At 36.4% G+C, this 17,072-nt stretch overlaps 1 protein-coding gene across 3 annotated transcripts in view; it reads right to left on the bottom strand.

Moving 5' to 3' along the window:
• Nucleotides 1-17,072, bottom strand: part of atrnl1a (attractin-like 1a) — a 264,774-nt gene that overhangs the window by 69,822 nt on the left and 177,880 nt on the right. The window lies entirely within an intron of this gene.

Raw genomic sequence — 17,072 nt, 5'->3', positions numbered from 1 at the left:
ATTAAAATATAATATAATATAAAAAGTAAAATTTACGAGCAAATTACTTTTTTGAGTTACTGATAATTGGCTAATTAAAAAAAAAAAGTAAAAATATTATTTAGAATGCATATTCTGTGTATTAATAATATAATATAATATAATATAATATAATATAATATAATATAATATAATATAATATAATATAATATAAAAAGGAACTAGTTAATTAAAATATACAAGCAAATCACTTTTTTTTGAGTTCGTTTATTTGAGTGAATCAAAAACATACAACATGACTAGTGTAGCCTGATCCCCAAAATGGCAGATCTTTTAATAAATAGTTTAGAAAGACAGAATACCAGATTAAATAGTCTGAATGACTTCCATTAACACAATGTAACAAAATGACATCTTACTGTGTGAATTCTCTATCACGAGAAAGAATTATCTTTGAATGCTCCGACATGCAAATTGAATTTATTGCATTATCATAACTATCATGACCCATTTGCATTTTAGGGGTGATTTACTCAACAGAAGCTGTGTTGAATCAACTAATTAAACTGAAAAACAAACAAAGACAATGACTTTACAATGCAACCGAACTCTGTACATGCTCTCATTCTCTCCTGCATTCATGGGTGACAGACATTCAGACTCACTGTAATTCAAAGCTATACTGTTAGACAGCCCTATTGACCTTGAAGAGCAAACTATTACGAACGGATCAATAAAGGTCCCCTTCAGAGCAAGTATGTGGATCCAACAGAAAACAAGTCCCACTGCACTACTGCCCTTCCTTGTAATAACTCGCCCAATAAAGCCTTTGTTGTAGATACAGTTTGCCTCTTTATAGAACAAACCTGTGACATGCCTCTCTCTATAAGTGCTACTGTAGTATTTCCCATAAGCTCATTTGACTGGACGTTATCATCTACCTTCATATCCCTCTCATCCACTATAGTATTTCTGACCCAGTTCCTCATTCTAATTAAAAACACCTTTCTTTTCCTGTAACATTTTGGAAACTGCCCATCCAGTGTGTGTGTGTGTTTGTGTTTGGCAGATGGTTGTGGTGTGTGTGTGCTAGGATAAGTCTTATGGGACGATGAGTTCTTGCTGCTTGAGATCACAGATGTTTGTTCTTTCAGCTCTTCATAAGAGACGGACAGAATCTCTCTCCCTCACAGATGCTTTCTACATCCGCTTTTCATTAGCAACAATGTGGGAACATGTATCTAACTTAAATTCACTGAATATTGAATAATCTGTGTAATTTATTTGTAAAGAGCCATGCTGGATTTCATTTCTCACAAAGCAAGCATGTCAGTTAAAGCAGGTTTGGGTCTGCTAATTGATATGTCACGTTAACACGTGTCACCCTACTACAGCGTCAACAACTCTTAGTGCATTAGTGCAGATAACAATATCTTTATGCACTTCCTAATGAATTTTGCAATGGCAAATTGTTTTAACATTGAGTGAACGAAAATAAATGATCTGTAATTATTCATGGGCTGATAAAGAAAATGGAAAATCCTGAGCTAAAACCAGGTCATGTTGTTCGAGTTATCTATATATCTGAGCTACAGCCATTTTTCCAGGTGAGCATGCACTTAATTATACTGAAACTCTTGCCAACATTTTGCTGGTACAAAGAAGAGGCAGAAACTCATCATTCTTTTAAACAGTACATAATATAATTTCCGTCTGTGCTTTGATGGAACTTGTTTACTTGTAAGATGGCATCATAAGATCATCTAAAATAAAAAATATTAAGCTGCACAACTGTTTTCAACATTGATAATAAGAAATGTTTCTTGAGCACTAAATCAGCATATTGGAATGGTTTCTGAAGGATCATGTGATACTGAAGACTGGAGTAATAACTGATAAAAATTCAGCTTTGCATCACAGAAATAAAATATTATTAAAATAAAAATATATTAAAATAGAAAACAGTTATTTTAAATTGTAATATTTCACAAAATGCCCGTTTTTATTGCATTTAAATCAAATAAATGCAGCCTTTGTGAGCATAAGAGACTTCTCTTCAAAAACATTTAAAAAACAACCTCAAATTTTAAAGAAGCTATATGTAGAATTCAGAAACCCTTGTTATTAGCTACACCAGTGGGCGATAAGTGAATTGCAGCCAGCAAACTTTTTACTCCTGCTCGCACTCGTGCACCAACGTACCGTACAAGAGACTGAACATGATTCAAGACAAGGTCCACGCTGTTCAGAGCGATGTTTAGATGAATATGTAAATATGTGCTGCATACTTTCCTCTCAATAATAAAATAAAAACAATAAAATTGACAACGGTGAACAACAGCAGTTAAAGCAGAGATGTGGACATGTTTGTACAGCTCTGTAATAATGTCCACAGATGAGTTTGTGATAGTTTGAGTTGAGTTTAGATGAGTTTATGATACTTTGATTATAAAGTAGATTTGAGACTATAGATTATATAGATCTGACTATGTGAGACTACAGTTTGAATTAATCCCTTTTCTTACCCTAACACACTGACATTGCAGTACAGAATAGCTCTTTCGGCATTATCCTGAACAGCATTTGTTTCATGTGTCATAGAACGGAAAAGAGGCTTTCGGGAGCATGCGTAATCGTCAAATCCTTTTGATTTTGAGATTGAGACTCGAGTCCTTCACATAAAAATCAATCAGGCTTTCATAGACAACCTAGGAAGTCGGGCAAGGTCTTGTTTCATTTCATTATAAGCTGTTCATACACTGGCAATACAAAAAGCAATTAATACAATTTTTTTACATATAGCCCCTTTAACAATAAAAAAAATACATTATTATAGAAAATCCAAAGTTGAAGTTTGCAAGGCATAAAAACGGATGTACAAGATCAATGAATGCTAAATTTTCTGTGGCTATGCAGCACTGACCCGAAGGGCAGGTGTCTGTTCTATCAACTGGCCTGAAACTTTCTCAAGGCCAACAGAGCATCCATTGATGAGCATTTAAACAGCCAATCTGACTCCTGCCTCATGAAATCACCTGTTGATCTTCTCAGAGGTCAAAAACCAGCCTGAAATAGCACCAACCAGGCCCCTGTCACCTCCCACCATCTTCCAGCAGACTAGAAGCATGATGGGCCATAATTATCATAACAAATATCCAAACAACCATCAGAGAAGAGAATCTTACCCACTCCATGTTAGTTAGACAACTGACCCTGACTATCTCCTCAGATGGGTTCATCAGGCCCTTCCTCAAATTAAAATCAGTTGATTGCTTGTTTCATTTTCACAAGGTCATTGTGGTTAGTGAACTATAGGGAGCTTGTGAGTGGGAGATCTATTGGAGCTCATCATAGGGATGGCAGAAAGAGGCAATCTCATCACGCCGTACGCCACTCCGGTGACACACTGATTGATTTGTAAAATGAAGGAGGTGGAGACTTGTGAGCTTGGTGGGGTGGAAGGTCTCCTGGGGCTCATTTAGCACTTAAAAGCATAATTAGAGAGAAAGAGTGAGAGGGTTGGGCATGTGCTTCTTCTTATGCTTTCAAAATGCGTATTTATGCTCTGTGCACTTGTGCTTTCACAATCAGAGACTCTCTTTTCATTGGTCATGACTAAATACATTTTTACAGAAAAGTTTACCGATAATGAAAATCTTGTCATTCCAAACTTGTATTTTTATCTTTCTCAACTTTTTTTCATCTGTGAAAAAAAAAAGGAGATTTTATAGCAAAATGCTAATATTCTGCTTGTTCAAATCATGATACTTTCACAAATTTTCCCAAAGACTTGCCGTTGGAGGTGCAACACACTCGGTACAGTAAAGCTAGAGGGTGAAGAAAAGGTGAAGGTGAAGCATAAACTTCACTGACTCGTGTCACCGGGTTTGAGTGAACAGAAGTGTTAATGAGATTTGAGAGATAGAGCAAAAGGTATTATGAGATATTTCAGTGAATAACAACTTACAACCTTTAGATTTTTTTATTGATCCTCTCTGCTGGTTTACTGCAATCTTTACACCAGTAGGTGGGTACGACTCGCTAGTAGGTATTCATGACTCACTGAATCTTTCATTAAACTGTTTTGTTCAAAAACACTGATTCATTTAGGAAACAACTGACTGTCCTTATAAGAAAGTCATTTAAACAATGAATCATTCAAACACACTACCAGGAATGTTCAGGAAGTGGTTGTCGTTATGAGTGAGTCAATAAATAATTCATTCAACTGATTAATTCAAAAACACTGATTCATTCAGGAACAAAACAAGTGGCTGTTTTTACGAGTGAGTTGTGGAATCCTTCCTTAACCGATTAATTAATAACACTGATTCATTCAGAAACACTACTACTGTGTGTTGCTCTAGGACATTCAAAGGTTATTCTGCCTTCTGTTCATTTGGAATTATTTTAATTGGCAGAGCAAAAATGGACAAAGATACTGGCAATGCTGTTTCTACACTATATTCAATTTGGTTGTATAAACTATTGTATGAAAAAAAAAAAACTAGCTTTTTTTAAAAGTAAAAATCTGTGATATTTGCCATATAGTCCACAGCCAAGACTGATTTCTAAAATTATTTTTTATGTACCATGGCTCTCAAGATTATAAGACCCAGTATACAAAAAAACCCATTTGCATTGACCTGGTGTGAACTTAGCATCCCACTTGATCCCAGGAACAAGGTTTTCTCTTGTGCTTCAGAACAAAGTTTGAGTACAGCTTCATAATACGAGACGGGTGCGAAACCATGCTGCGTAAAATCACTGTAAATAACTTTGCGTGTATAGGAAAGAAAAGGTCACAAATAATATTTGACAACAGTGCCTTGTAATACAAAAGTCTAGAGAAACGCTAGTGGAGGGCAACATTTATGTCGCACAAATAGCACTGGCCTAAGCCATTATAACTTTATGCTGTTATGCTGTTTGACAAAAGCTGTCCATTTGTGTGTGTGTGTGTGTGTGTATAAAAGGTTTGGTGCTACACTTTGCCTTTAAAAGCACAATTCTTTCATTCAGCACGCTTCAGGAAAATTGATAGGGTGAAAAAAAATAAAAGCTTCCAAACAGAAGTCTCTAAAAGACAGCCTTGCTTCTAATAAAGAAATAAAAAAGCTAATCTATTTGCTTCATTAGTCCAGCCATAATTACAAAAACAGCAGAAAGCAGTGCGTTTTATTGTTTTCATAAATAGTCACAGAGCTAATTTAACAAACAGCATTCATATAACAGAAGAATGAGAGGCTGCTATTCAATCACAAAGTGTTAAACACATACACACACGCACACACGCACACCTCAAGTTAATATTCTTCAATTCACCTATTCCCATTTGTAGGAGAGTTCTCACCCCTGAAGCGGGAAAACAACATGTTTAACAACATGTTTACGAAGCAAGAAAGTCACTCTGCGTAACTGAGGGTCATTAAGACAAGTGCTTTATTGTCACTGAGGACTGAAGATCGTTGTGTGGCATCTTTTCCAGACAGATTATTTTGTGTGTTGCTCTCACAGTGTTCTGGAGTTGACGATACACTGGGGGAGGGGATGGGCAGAATTTGTGAGCGACCAAGTCCACCACCACAGGACAGTTTTAATAAACGATCAATTCAAAACATGCTAAGCAAAAAGAAAAAATAAATGAGAGGAAGCAGACCTAAGTGGTTTACACAGCAGGATTAATTCATTAAGTGGATGACTGTACAGAAGGGGTAAATATACATTTCTATTTGCAGAAAGAGCTGTGTGTAATTCACCCACACTAATAGGAAAAAGAATGTTGCTTCCATTACAGAGGTAGACATAAACCAACCAGTCAAGCTGTGTCGATCCAAGCTGTGATTCAACATTTGCAGCCTTTTATACTGGTAGAATGATGTTCGTAAGCACATGCAGTGCTTGTTTCACACGACACATGTACATAGCGCTTAAGTGGTGCATATTTATTTTGGCACCCATATTAACAGCTTACAGCATTCACACTGCCCATGTGAGCAGAGCAGTGCTGCATAACAGAACTGTCTGTCACGCTTAAACATCAACATCACTTTCTATTCTTTAAATCTCAGTAAATTCAGTCTCATGTATAAACCTCATGTAAAAAAAACAGGAAAATTGTTCAAAAGCAGTGCATCCACTACAAATATCTAAATTTATATAATTTTTGTTTAACTTCTGGATAATGACTTTATGTAATTTGAGAGCTTATCTCCATTAATGAGAGTGGAATATTTCATCTAAATATGTATATGAAAATTAGGGCAGGGACAATACATCGATTCTTGATACAAAGAATCTGGAGCGATTCTGATATTTTCCGATGTATCGTGATTCTCGAATTGATTCTGAGCTTAGTTTTTAACAGCAGATGGCACTACATGCTTTAGAAACACTCTGCTTGCATCCAGTTCCTTTACACACACCACCTAAACCTAAATTAATCATTCATAAAGTTCAAAAAGGTTGAAGCGAATTACAAGAGTGTTCACAGTGGGCTGTGTTTACATTGATTTTGCATCATAAAAGCATTCGGTGCAAGTACATTTAACCACTTACATGACGCTGTCCAGCATTCTTCTTTATGAGCATTTGAGTGTGCGGTTAAAAACTAACCTTGAGTGCCATCTGCTGTTAAAACAAAGCTAAGTTCGAGAGAGAAAATATCAGAATTGATCCAGAATCATTGTATTGCGAATCAGGAATCGATGTATTGTCCCAGCCCTAATAAAAATGAAAATAAAATTTAAAATCATTAAAATAACAACTATATACAAATTTTAATCATTAAAAATTGACATCAGGTCTGTAACATGATGAGCTAAAAGGGATGCCTTAGAGATGCAGAGTCTCTCAGAAGTAAAGATAGGCAATCTGTGAAAGAATGCGTAAGATGGTGGAATACTTTAAAAACAATGTTCCTCAACGTAAAAAGTGCAAAGGCTTTGCAAATCTCATCATCTACAGTGCACAACATCATCAAAAGATTCAGAGAAACTGGAGAAATCTCTGTGCGTAAAGGACAAGGCCGAAGACCTTTATTGGATGCCCGTGGTCTTCAGGCCCTCAGACGACACTGCATCACTCATCGCCATGATTGTGTCAATGACATTACTAAATGGGCCCAGGAATACTTCCAGAAACCAATGTCGGTAAGCACAATCCGCTGTGCCATCTGCAGATGCCAACTAAAGCTCTATCATGCAAAAAGGAAGCCATATGTGAACATGGTCCAGAAGCGCCGTCGTGTCCTGTGGGCCAAGGCTCATTTAAAATGGACTGTTTCAAAGTGGATAAGTGTTCTATGGTCAAACGTGTCCAAATTTGACATTCTTGTTGGAAATCACGGACACCGTGTCCTCCGGCTAAAGAGGAGGGAGACCTTCCAGCGTGTTATCAGCGTTCAGTTCAAAAGCCAGCATCTCTGATGGTATGGGGGTGCGTAAGTGCATACAGTATGGGCACTATGAATGCTGAAAGGCATAAAAAGGTTATAGAGCAACATATGCTCCCCTCCAGATGACGTCTATTGTGTATTTCAGCAGCAATTCAGCAATGAAAAACCACATACTGCAGCTATTACAACAGCATAGCTTTGTCGTAGAAGAGCCCGGGTGCTGAATTGGCCTGCCTGCAGTCCAGATCTTTCACATTGTATAATAAAAAATAAAAATAACAGTAAAATAAAATAATAATAAAAAAAGAAATCAAATAAAATTCACAGAGTGCACTTTCAAAAATCCAGCAACCTACTGAAAGGTTGGGAGGCTTGTCAAACTACTTGGCAGTAGCTTCCTTTTGAAGCAATCAAAACTATTAAATCATGGACAATTGCATTTTTGGCTGAAGACTGTATCTCTGATTAACTGCACAATTTGTCTTATAAGAAACTCTGTGGTGTGACTAATGAAAAGCAGCTTTGCATCTCAACTCTGTGAACTCTCAAAAGTGTGTGACGATAATGTGTTCAATCTCTGGCTTTCCATACCCTGAAGGACTGGTTAATTTAACAGTGCGCCATTATGACAAAATGGGGCCATTGGACCTGATTCATCGTGTCCATAACCAGTGTAGCTGGAAGCAGGGGACAGGATAGGTTTGAAATGTTTCCTTTTCAAACATAAAAACGCATCACTTATTATGGAAAAAAAATGATTTATACCACCTGAAGGAGCAAATAAAAGTTAAACTGTCACATGCAAGAACAGGGAACTACCTCTGCATTTATAACCTATACTGTAGGAAAATACAGAAGCATAAAAGTGAATAAAGTAATAGATTCTTAACAGCACAAGACCTGAATCCCACCAGGTCAGAGAAGTGCAGCTTTAATTAGACTATCTCACACAGCAGGAAAAGGCATAAACAGAGACATGTGAATATGAAAAGGGTCATCGAACATCCGGCTGGCGTCAGAAGATGATGGATGAGGTGAGTTTGTGGCCAATAAATACATTCATTACCTCTGAATATTTACTGTCTGATTCTCCAAATCAATACATAGAGTACACTTGCACCACCGGCCTCTCTTTCTTTCCCTACTTCCTTTTTGCATCTACTCATCATTACACACACAAACACACAGCTTTGACTTTTTAAATCTGATTTTTCTTTGTCCTTCCCAAACACCCACACATCACTGAGGTCTGCATGAACTTGAACTCCTAAACTAGCAAACTGGAGTCTACCAAAAATAGCTGATCTGGAAAAAGTAAAAAAATATATAGTGTTTGTCTCACTATAAACCAAATCAAGTGATTTAGAGACAAAAAAACAATGCACTAAAAAAATATTGACTTTGTGTAATTGTCTGTAGGTAAAAAAAGGTTAGCACATTGTGCGTGGGCGAGCCAAATGAAAGTTTATGGTTTATATATGTGCGAACATGGCATTTGGTAAAGAACAAAACTCAGCCATTCACAGTATTTGTATGTGTTTGACGTTATGCACGTTATAAATACAGTAAGTGCATTACATGTGCACGGTTCTGCCTATATCTGATTAATTATGTTCTGGCAAAGTTCATGAAGTTAAGATTACCATGATTATGTTCACATGTTATAAAAAGCAAGTGTGGATGAAAATTAAGTAAGCATTTATGTGAGGTGCCTATATGTTTAGAAGTGTTTTCAGTGTTAACTTACATGTGGCCAGAACCATGTGCTTTGTAAAATGGCAACAATTACAGTTAATTCAATTGAATTAGATGCAGATCATATTATTCCTTTGTATGGCTGTCAATTATTAACATATATATATATATATATATATATATATATATATATATATATATATATATATATATATATTCAACTGTTACATTAACTGAATTTACTTATTTTAAATGTATTACTGCATTTTAATTTATACAGACTGCTCACAAGCACTCAGTGCTTCATCTGAAGGAGATTTGATATCTGCAGTATTATTGGCTCAAAATGGAATACCAGGGCCGATGCTAATCAATTAAATGAGAAGAAATAGTCCTTCATTTTACTCTCCTTCTTCTTAGTTGGGAATAAAACACATATAGGACAAGTAAAATCTAAAAATACTATATACATTTTGTTGTCCTGATATGCAAGTATGCAAAAAAACTGCAACTGAGGAACTGCAAAACAGCTCTAATTAGGTGTCTAAATGTATCTCTTTTAAAGGTGATAGAGAGGATTTTTTCGTCGACTGAGAATCCAAAGACTGTTAGTGAGTTTTTGAAATGAGCGCATGCGTAAGAACAGCCCCCCTCCTTCACAGCTCATTTCAAAGGAACGCCTCCCAAAACTCGTGCACGAGTATTGGAACACGAGTGTTTACCACAGGCATTCGCTGTGTCGTGTTTTTTGGATTCATTATGTTGGACTCACCGCAGGTAACTCATAATCTGCAGTTGTTACTCCTGTCTCCGGACAAAAACATTGCATGCCGCGCCTCTGGAGTGTGGAAAGTTACTGGAGAGCGCAGCCACGCTCTTCTCTCACAAGAAACGTCACGGCAGTGATTGACAAGCCAGAGGGCCAATCCGCGCACGTCTCTCACAAGGAACGTCACGGCAGTGATTGACAAGCCAGAGGGCCAATGATCGCGTAAACGATTGGCTGATGTTTTTAAGGCCCTACCTCATGCACAGATGATGTATATTAATATTATTACTTTGAGTGCACCTAATAAATAGTCTTTTATCAGTTAGTAAAGACAGTTTCAAGTAATATTGCAAAAATGTATAAAACAAAACATCCTCTTTAGCACCTTTAAGAGCCTGAATCCAAGTGTGACTGAGGAAACCTATTTAATGAATCAAAACTGTCATGAAACATGACCTCTGCTCTGACCTCAACAATGGCTCTTTCTTCCTTCCTTCTCATTCAACATCATAGGAGTTAAAAGGGTGTGTAATTCCATAAACCAAGACATTTTAGATTTTTCACTATATTAAGGGTCATATTACTGTCATAAAGATGAGGTGACATTCCAAGTATATTAGAGCCATCTGATCTCTCAAGATCATTTCTGTTTTTAAATGGCTATAGAGTACATGCAAAAAAAAGCAAGCAACATTCATTGTTGGGTTCCTCAGCAAAATAAGTCCATATGACTATAGTAAGCCTGTAAATAATTGGTAACACTTTAGTATGGGGAGCACATATTCATCTTTAACTATGACCTTTCCCTCAATAAACTCCTAATTTACTGCTTATTAATAGTTAGTATGGTAGTTGTTGTTGCATTTAAGTTTAGGCATTGGGTAGGATTAAGGGATATAGAATGAGGTCATGCAGAATAAGGCATTAGTATGTGCTTAATAAGTACTAATAAATAGCTAATATGCAGGCTAATAAGCAACTAGTTAAAAGTAAGATTTGTTCCCCATACTGAAGTATTACTGAAAAACATCACTAACCTCTGGCAATGTGTCCTGAAGGTTTTCATGCTCCTTTAAGTGCATTTAAGCACAAGTTGAGCTATTTACATTGAGCCACTGCACAGCTCCCATACACAGCAAATCATATACAGTGTTTAGAGAGACACTCTTAAAGGGTTAGTTTACCCAAAAATTAAAATTCTGTCATTAATTACTCACACTCATGTCATTCTACGCCCCTAAGACCTTTGTTCATCTTCGGAACACAAATTAAGATATTTTTGATGAAATCGGATGGCTTAGTGAGGCCTCCACTGAGAGCCATCGTATATAGTTGTTATTTTGTTTAGTTTTTTGGAACATAAGAAGTATTCTTGTCGCTTTAAAATATTAAAGGGTGGTTCAGTGGTTTTCATTTTCTAGGCTTGATTGTGTTTTTGGGGCACAGTTTAACATGTCTTAATGCTTTGTTTTTTTTAAAAAACGCTGTATTTTTCATATATTTTACCTTTATTCTACAACTGTGTTTCCACTGTCATATGAACGGCGCGTTTGATTTCCTGGTTCTATGAAGCCACTCCCTCCGAAATACGCAGTGTGCTCAGATTGGTTAGCAGGTTGGAAGCTGGCCCAATGTATCATGATTCGCTGAAGAGTCCAGAAACACCACGCCCCTAACCATTCTTAGTTACGCGCTAAGCTGGAAATGTAAATAATGGCTTATATTGCTGTATCAAATTGAGCCTGAATCAGACCCAGATGAAGAGGGTCAAGCAGAACCTCTCCAATCGCGGCTTTTAAAGGACGTTTATGAATGGTATTTCATTTTTTTTTTTTTTACTTGTGTTAAAGTGTTTAGATATGCTGTCACTGCTGTTTGTTAGCTTTCAATATACAGTTTTATCCTGATTAAAGCTTTATTGTAGCCAAATACATGACTAAGTAGTAGCATTTTTGTAAAGGTATCGTTTAATTTTTAATGAACAACTGTTTGTCTTTAAACATAGAAGTTTGTTGCCGTTTGTTGAAGAAGTATACACTAGAATTTAGCTAAATGGCTAGCGAAGCAAAAACGAGTTGCTCTTTGTATATGTCCTTGATGCAACCAAAAATAGCAACAGAACTATACGTTTAAAAGACATGTACAAACAATAAAACGTACTTACAGTTTGAAGCCAATAAACAGCAGCTTTTGCTTTTAAAGTGGGAACTGCTTCTTTCAGGAAAAGCCTTTGTGTAAATCTAGCATTGAACTCGTGTAGATTCTGGAAGCTGTCTTCAGCGCCGCATCCAGTGTAGAAAATATCACAGATTATAATGGGTTCTATTATATTTTGACGCGTTGCATTGCTCACGTCCGGTGTGCACAACTCTTCCGCTTCCACATGCTGCGACATGACCTTGCCCACTTTGTTGCGTGTCCCCAGGGGCTTGTTTTGCAGGGTTTATGATGTCACCAACCCGGGAAGAAGCTCGTTGTAGTCCAAACCGGTCATTTTTGTAGGCATTAAACTGCCATAACTTTAAATGACAATAACTCCGTTTGCATTGAACTTTCAGCGCTGTAACTTTGCAGATACTGTTTATGCTCAAGCAGCAACATTACACACTAACTAAAGTTAAAAAAGTGAAATCGCATTGAACCACCCCTTTAAGGTAGAACCACTGAACTCACATGAACTGTTTTAAATATGTTTTTAGTACCTTTATGGATCTTGAGAGATTCAGTGGCTTTGCTCTCAATAGAGCCCTCACTGAGCCATCAGATTTCATCAACAATATCTTAATTTGTGTTCCGAAGATGAACAAAGGTCTTATGGGTTTGGAACAACATAAGGGTGAGTACTTAATGACAGAATTTTCATTTGTGGGTGAACTAACCCTTTAACTTCCTAGGAACTGTAAAATACACTCCTCTCTCTTATATTCTCTGGCCCTATATGTATATGCTTGTTCTCTCTTCCTCTGTTTTGCTAGCAGGTGAATAAAGGAAGAAGAGGTACACGGGAGAGGGGAAGTGTCTCAGATCACAGGGGCTCAGTCATTAGCTCTCCTAATTGTCTCTTCCTGGCATGGGGGAGGTTACCACGGCAGCCGTTTCCACAGCAGCTGTCACCACTTGGCGGGAGAATAAGTGGAAACATAGTGTGAGCGAGAGAAGCAGGGGCTCCTGACAACATGATGCTCAGCACTCAAAGAGGGAAACAGAGGGAAGCTTAGAGCCACAAGGCACTGCATGAGAGACAGGATAAGACTAGGAGAAAGTGAATGAGTGAAAGACTAAAACATTTCATGCTTATTCCCCCTCTATCTTCCTCCTTCGCTTTCAACATTATTAATATGGAGCGTGGGGCTGGTTCAGAGGCAGAGTGCTCACCCATTCTGCTGATCTCTGGATAATGCATGTACAGTATGTGTATAACAACACATTATTGTACAGCTTTATATGGATAAGGGAAATACGGAAAGCAAAGATGAACTGCTACTCTGTAAAAATGTACAGTGCTGTTATCCCTTCACTTGGTTATAAATATTTAATGTTTTCCTTATTACCAATATAATAATAATAATAATAATAATAATAATAATAATAATAATAAATATGTATTATTATTATTATTATTATTAACAAAAATCATAACATATAATAACATTAAATTGATCAGAATAATAATAAAAAAAATTAATATAATTTATATAATAATGATAATAATAAAATAGTACAAATAATTGATAAAAAACAACAATTATTACTATTATTAATAGATAATTATGCATAAACAATAAAATATAGGAATAATTGATAGCAACAACTATTGTTATATTTTATTATTATATTGTTATAATACAATATATTATATTGTTTTTATATTATTATTAAGAACTATTATTATTATTATTATTAATAATATTAATATTATTGGTAACACTAACAATAAGGTCTCATTTGTTAACATTCGTTAATGTATTAACTAACACAACTAACAATAAGCAACACATTTGTTGCAGTATTTATTAATCTTTGTTAATGTTAATTAATAAAAATATAGTTGTTCATGTTAGTTCACAGTGAATTAACTAATGTTAACAAATACAACTTTTGATTTTAATGTATTAGTAAATTAGTAAATGTTGAAATTAACAAATAAATGCAGTAGAAGTTTATTCTTAGTTCATGCTAACTAAAGTTGTTAACTAATGAAACCTTATTGTAAAGTGTTACCAGATTATTATTATTATTAGGACATCTAGGTTTAACTCACCAAAATATGCCCAATATTCTGAGCCAAACATTTCAGTAATCTACAAGCAATGTTCATATAAAAAAAATTGAGTTTGTTTAAAATGCTGTGTTGCACACACAACGAATTCAACAGCAAACATGCAGAGATTACAGGAGCAATGTTTTTTGTCAAGCATTCAACAAATGTTTTCACATGAGTGCTTTGCAAAGAGCAGATGACAGTAGGAGTACCCAACGGGGTAAAAATGTCGCCATGCTGGGGTAAAAGAGCACGATGGATCCTCTGATAACCTCAGTAAGACTTTGATGTATCACAACGCTCAAACACGGGGGAACAAAACGAACAAAACGACAATTCACACGCTTGAACAAGCCGCGGTTAATCTGGTTAAGGCCTGCATTCATGTGCAATTAGTTTCAGCGCTCCATATCGCATGGAAGCATTAATATCCATGCCTGTAGCACCGCTCAATTTGAAGTCATTTAACAGTCAAATCTTTGGAATCGTAATTTGGCCCTCAAGCTGTTCCTGAAGGCAGAGTGCATGTGTCTGTGTGTGAGCGAGTGTGTGTATGTGAGTGTGCAAAGAATATACGTCACTTTGTGAGTCATATCATCTGAGGCTCTGCCTACTCACAAAGCTTGTGTATTTGCATGTTACAATTGCCACTTTCCACTTTTTAATCTGTGACCAGTCATTCTAAATTCAAACATGAACATGATAAACATGACAAACATAAAACATGAAATCAAAATTGTCTTTTCAGTTTTGTAAAGTTTTTTTTTTTACTGCTAGTGATTCATCAGTGCATGTTATTTAAAAAAAAAAATGTTCATAGACAGATAACTTTGGAAATGTTTATCAAAATGACTTATTCTTCCTCTGACATGACTTTCCTTCTTCTTTGAATATCCAATTTGACTCAGAAATGCATACAATTACATTAGTAAAATTAATTGCAAATAACAATTCCCATGTACGTTAAGGTTTTCTATACACTTCAACTAGCCTTATAATTTACTGTATGTTTTGCACAATTACTTTCAATACCATATTTTAAGCAAATGAACTAGAGTACATGAAACGGAGTGCTTTTAAAAATGTAGATGCTGACATTTATCTCTCATCCACCTGAGCAACATTATCATGCCCCAGGCAATCCAATCATAATACAGTGTGAAATCATTTCTGCTTCATAACTCCTTGAGTCCTCCATGTAACCTTCAAAGAACAATCAGAGCACTGATGCTCATACATGCATACAAACCCACAACAAGCACACACTTGAAATTGAACTGTATGTGTAGAAGCACTCAAAAGCAAAACACAATGTGTTTCTTGTATAAAGGATGTATAATGAGCACAATATGCTCAATGTACACATTGACTTACATATACATGCAAGCATGTAACAGAGCATAACATACAATAAACGAAACAATTGATAAATGTATGTTAAATCAAAGAGTGAATATAGTGAATTGTGTGTTGGGAGGTTTTGCCACATGTGCAGTGGCTTGTGAAAGTATTCAAACCCCCTTTTTTCATGCTTTGTTATGTTGCTGCCTTATGTTACACTACTTTAAATTACCTTAAAGGATTAGTTCACTTTCAAATGAAAATTACCCCAAGCCTTACTCACCCTCAAGCCATAGGTGTATTTGACTTTCTTCTTTCTGATGAACACAATCTGAGAAATATTAATAAATATCCTGATGCATCCAAGCTTTATAATGGCAGTGAGTGAGGATCAACAAGTATGAGCAGAAGAAAGTGTCTACATCCACATTCATCCATCATAAGCAAATTCCAAGCGGCTCCAGGGGGGTTAATAAAGGCCTTCTGAAGCAATGTGTTTGTGTAAAAAAAATAATAACCATATTTAACAAGTTAAAATATGAGATAAAATATCTACCTTCCACCGGACAGCCTACCGTATTCAAATTACGAAAAAAATGGAACTGGCGTCGTGTCAGTTAAATATTTTCCATAAATTGAATAGGGAATGCTTAGGACATAGCGTAAGCTTTTTGAACTGTGAGAGTTTTGAGAGCACTTGAAATTAAGCTCAGGAACATTCCAATTTCACTTGTAGATGTTATTAAACTTCAAGTGGAGTTAACCTGTGCAAATTAAATAGAACGGGTATGATTTAGACAGGCACACACCTCTCAATAAAAGGCCTAACAGCTGAAAATGCATATCAGCACAAAAACCAAGCCATGAGGTCAAAGGAACTGTCTGTAGAGCTCAGAGACGGGATTGCATCAGGAGACAGATCTGGGGAAAAATACAATATATGGAGATGGGAGAAACTTACAGAAGAACAATCATCACTGCAACACTCCACCAATCTGGGTTTCATAGCAGAGTGGCCAGACTCAAGCCTCTCCTCAGAGAAGATGCATGAAAACCCACTTGGAATTTGCAAAAAAAAAAAAAAAACCTAAAGGACTCTCAGACTGTGAGAAACAATATTCTCTGGTCTGATGAACCTTTGTTCCAAGCATCATGTATGGAGGAAACCAGGCACTGCTGTGCACTTCACAATACCATCCCAACAGTAAAGTGTGGTGGTGCTAGCAGCATCATGCTATGGGGTTGTTTTTCAGTGGCAGGTCAGGGTAGAAGGAAAGCTCAACGCAGCAAAATACAGATATATCCTTAATGAAAACCTAGTCCAGAGCATTCAGAACCTTGCACTGGGCAGAAGGTTCACCTTCCAACAGGAAAAGGACCTTAAGCACACAGCTAAGACAATGCAAGGACAACTCCGTGAATGTCCCTGAGTGACCCAGCAATAGCCTGGGCTTGAACACAATTAAACATCTCTGGAGAAACCTGAAAATGTCTATCCATCCACCGACGGTCCCCATCCAACCTGACGGAGCTTGAGAGGATCTTAGGAGAAGAATGGCAGGAAATGACAGATGTGCATTGTCACAGCTTGTCACATCATACCCAAAAAGATTTGAGGCTATATAGGTGCT

The sequence above is a fragment of the Megalobrama amblycephala genome, linkage group LG10 (assembly GCF_018812025.1).
Source record: "Megalobrama amblycephala isolate DHTTF-2021 linkage group LG10, ASM1881202v1, whole genome shotgun sequence".
In the NCBI taxonomy this organism is placed as follows: Eukaryota; Metazoa; Chordata; class Actinopteri; order Cypriniformes; family Xenocyprididae; genus Megalobrama; species Megalobrama amblycephala.
This window is presented reverse-complemented; position numbering and strand designations above follow the sequence as displayed.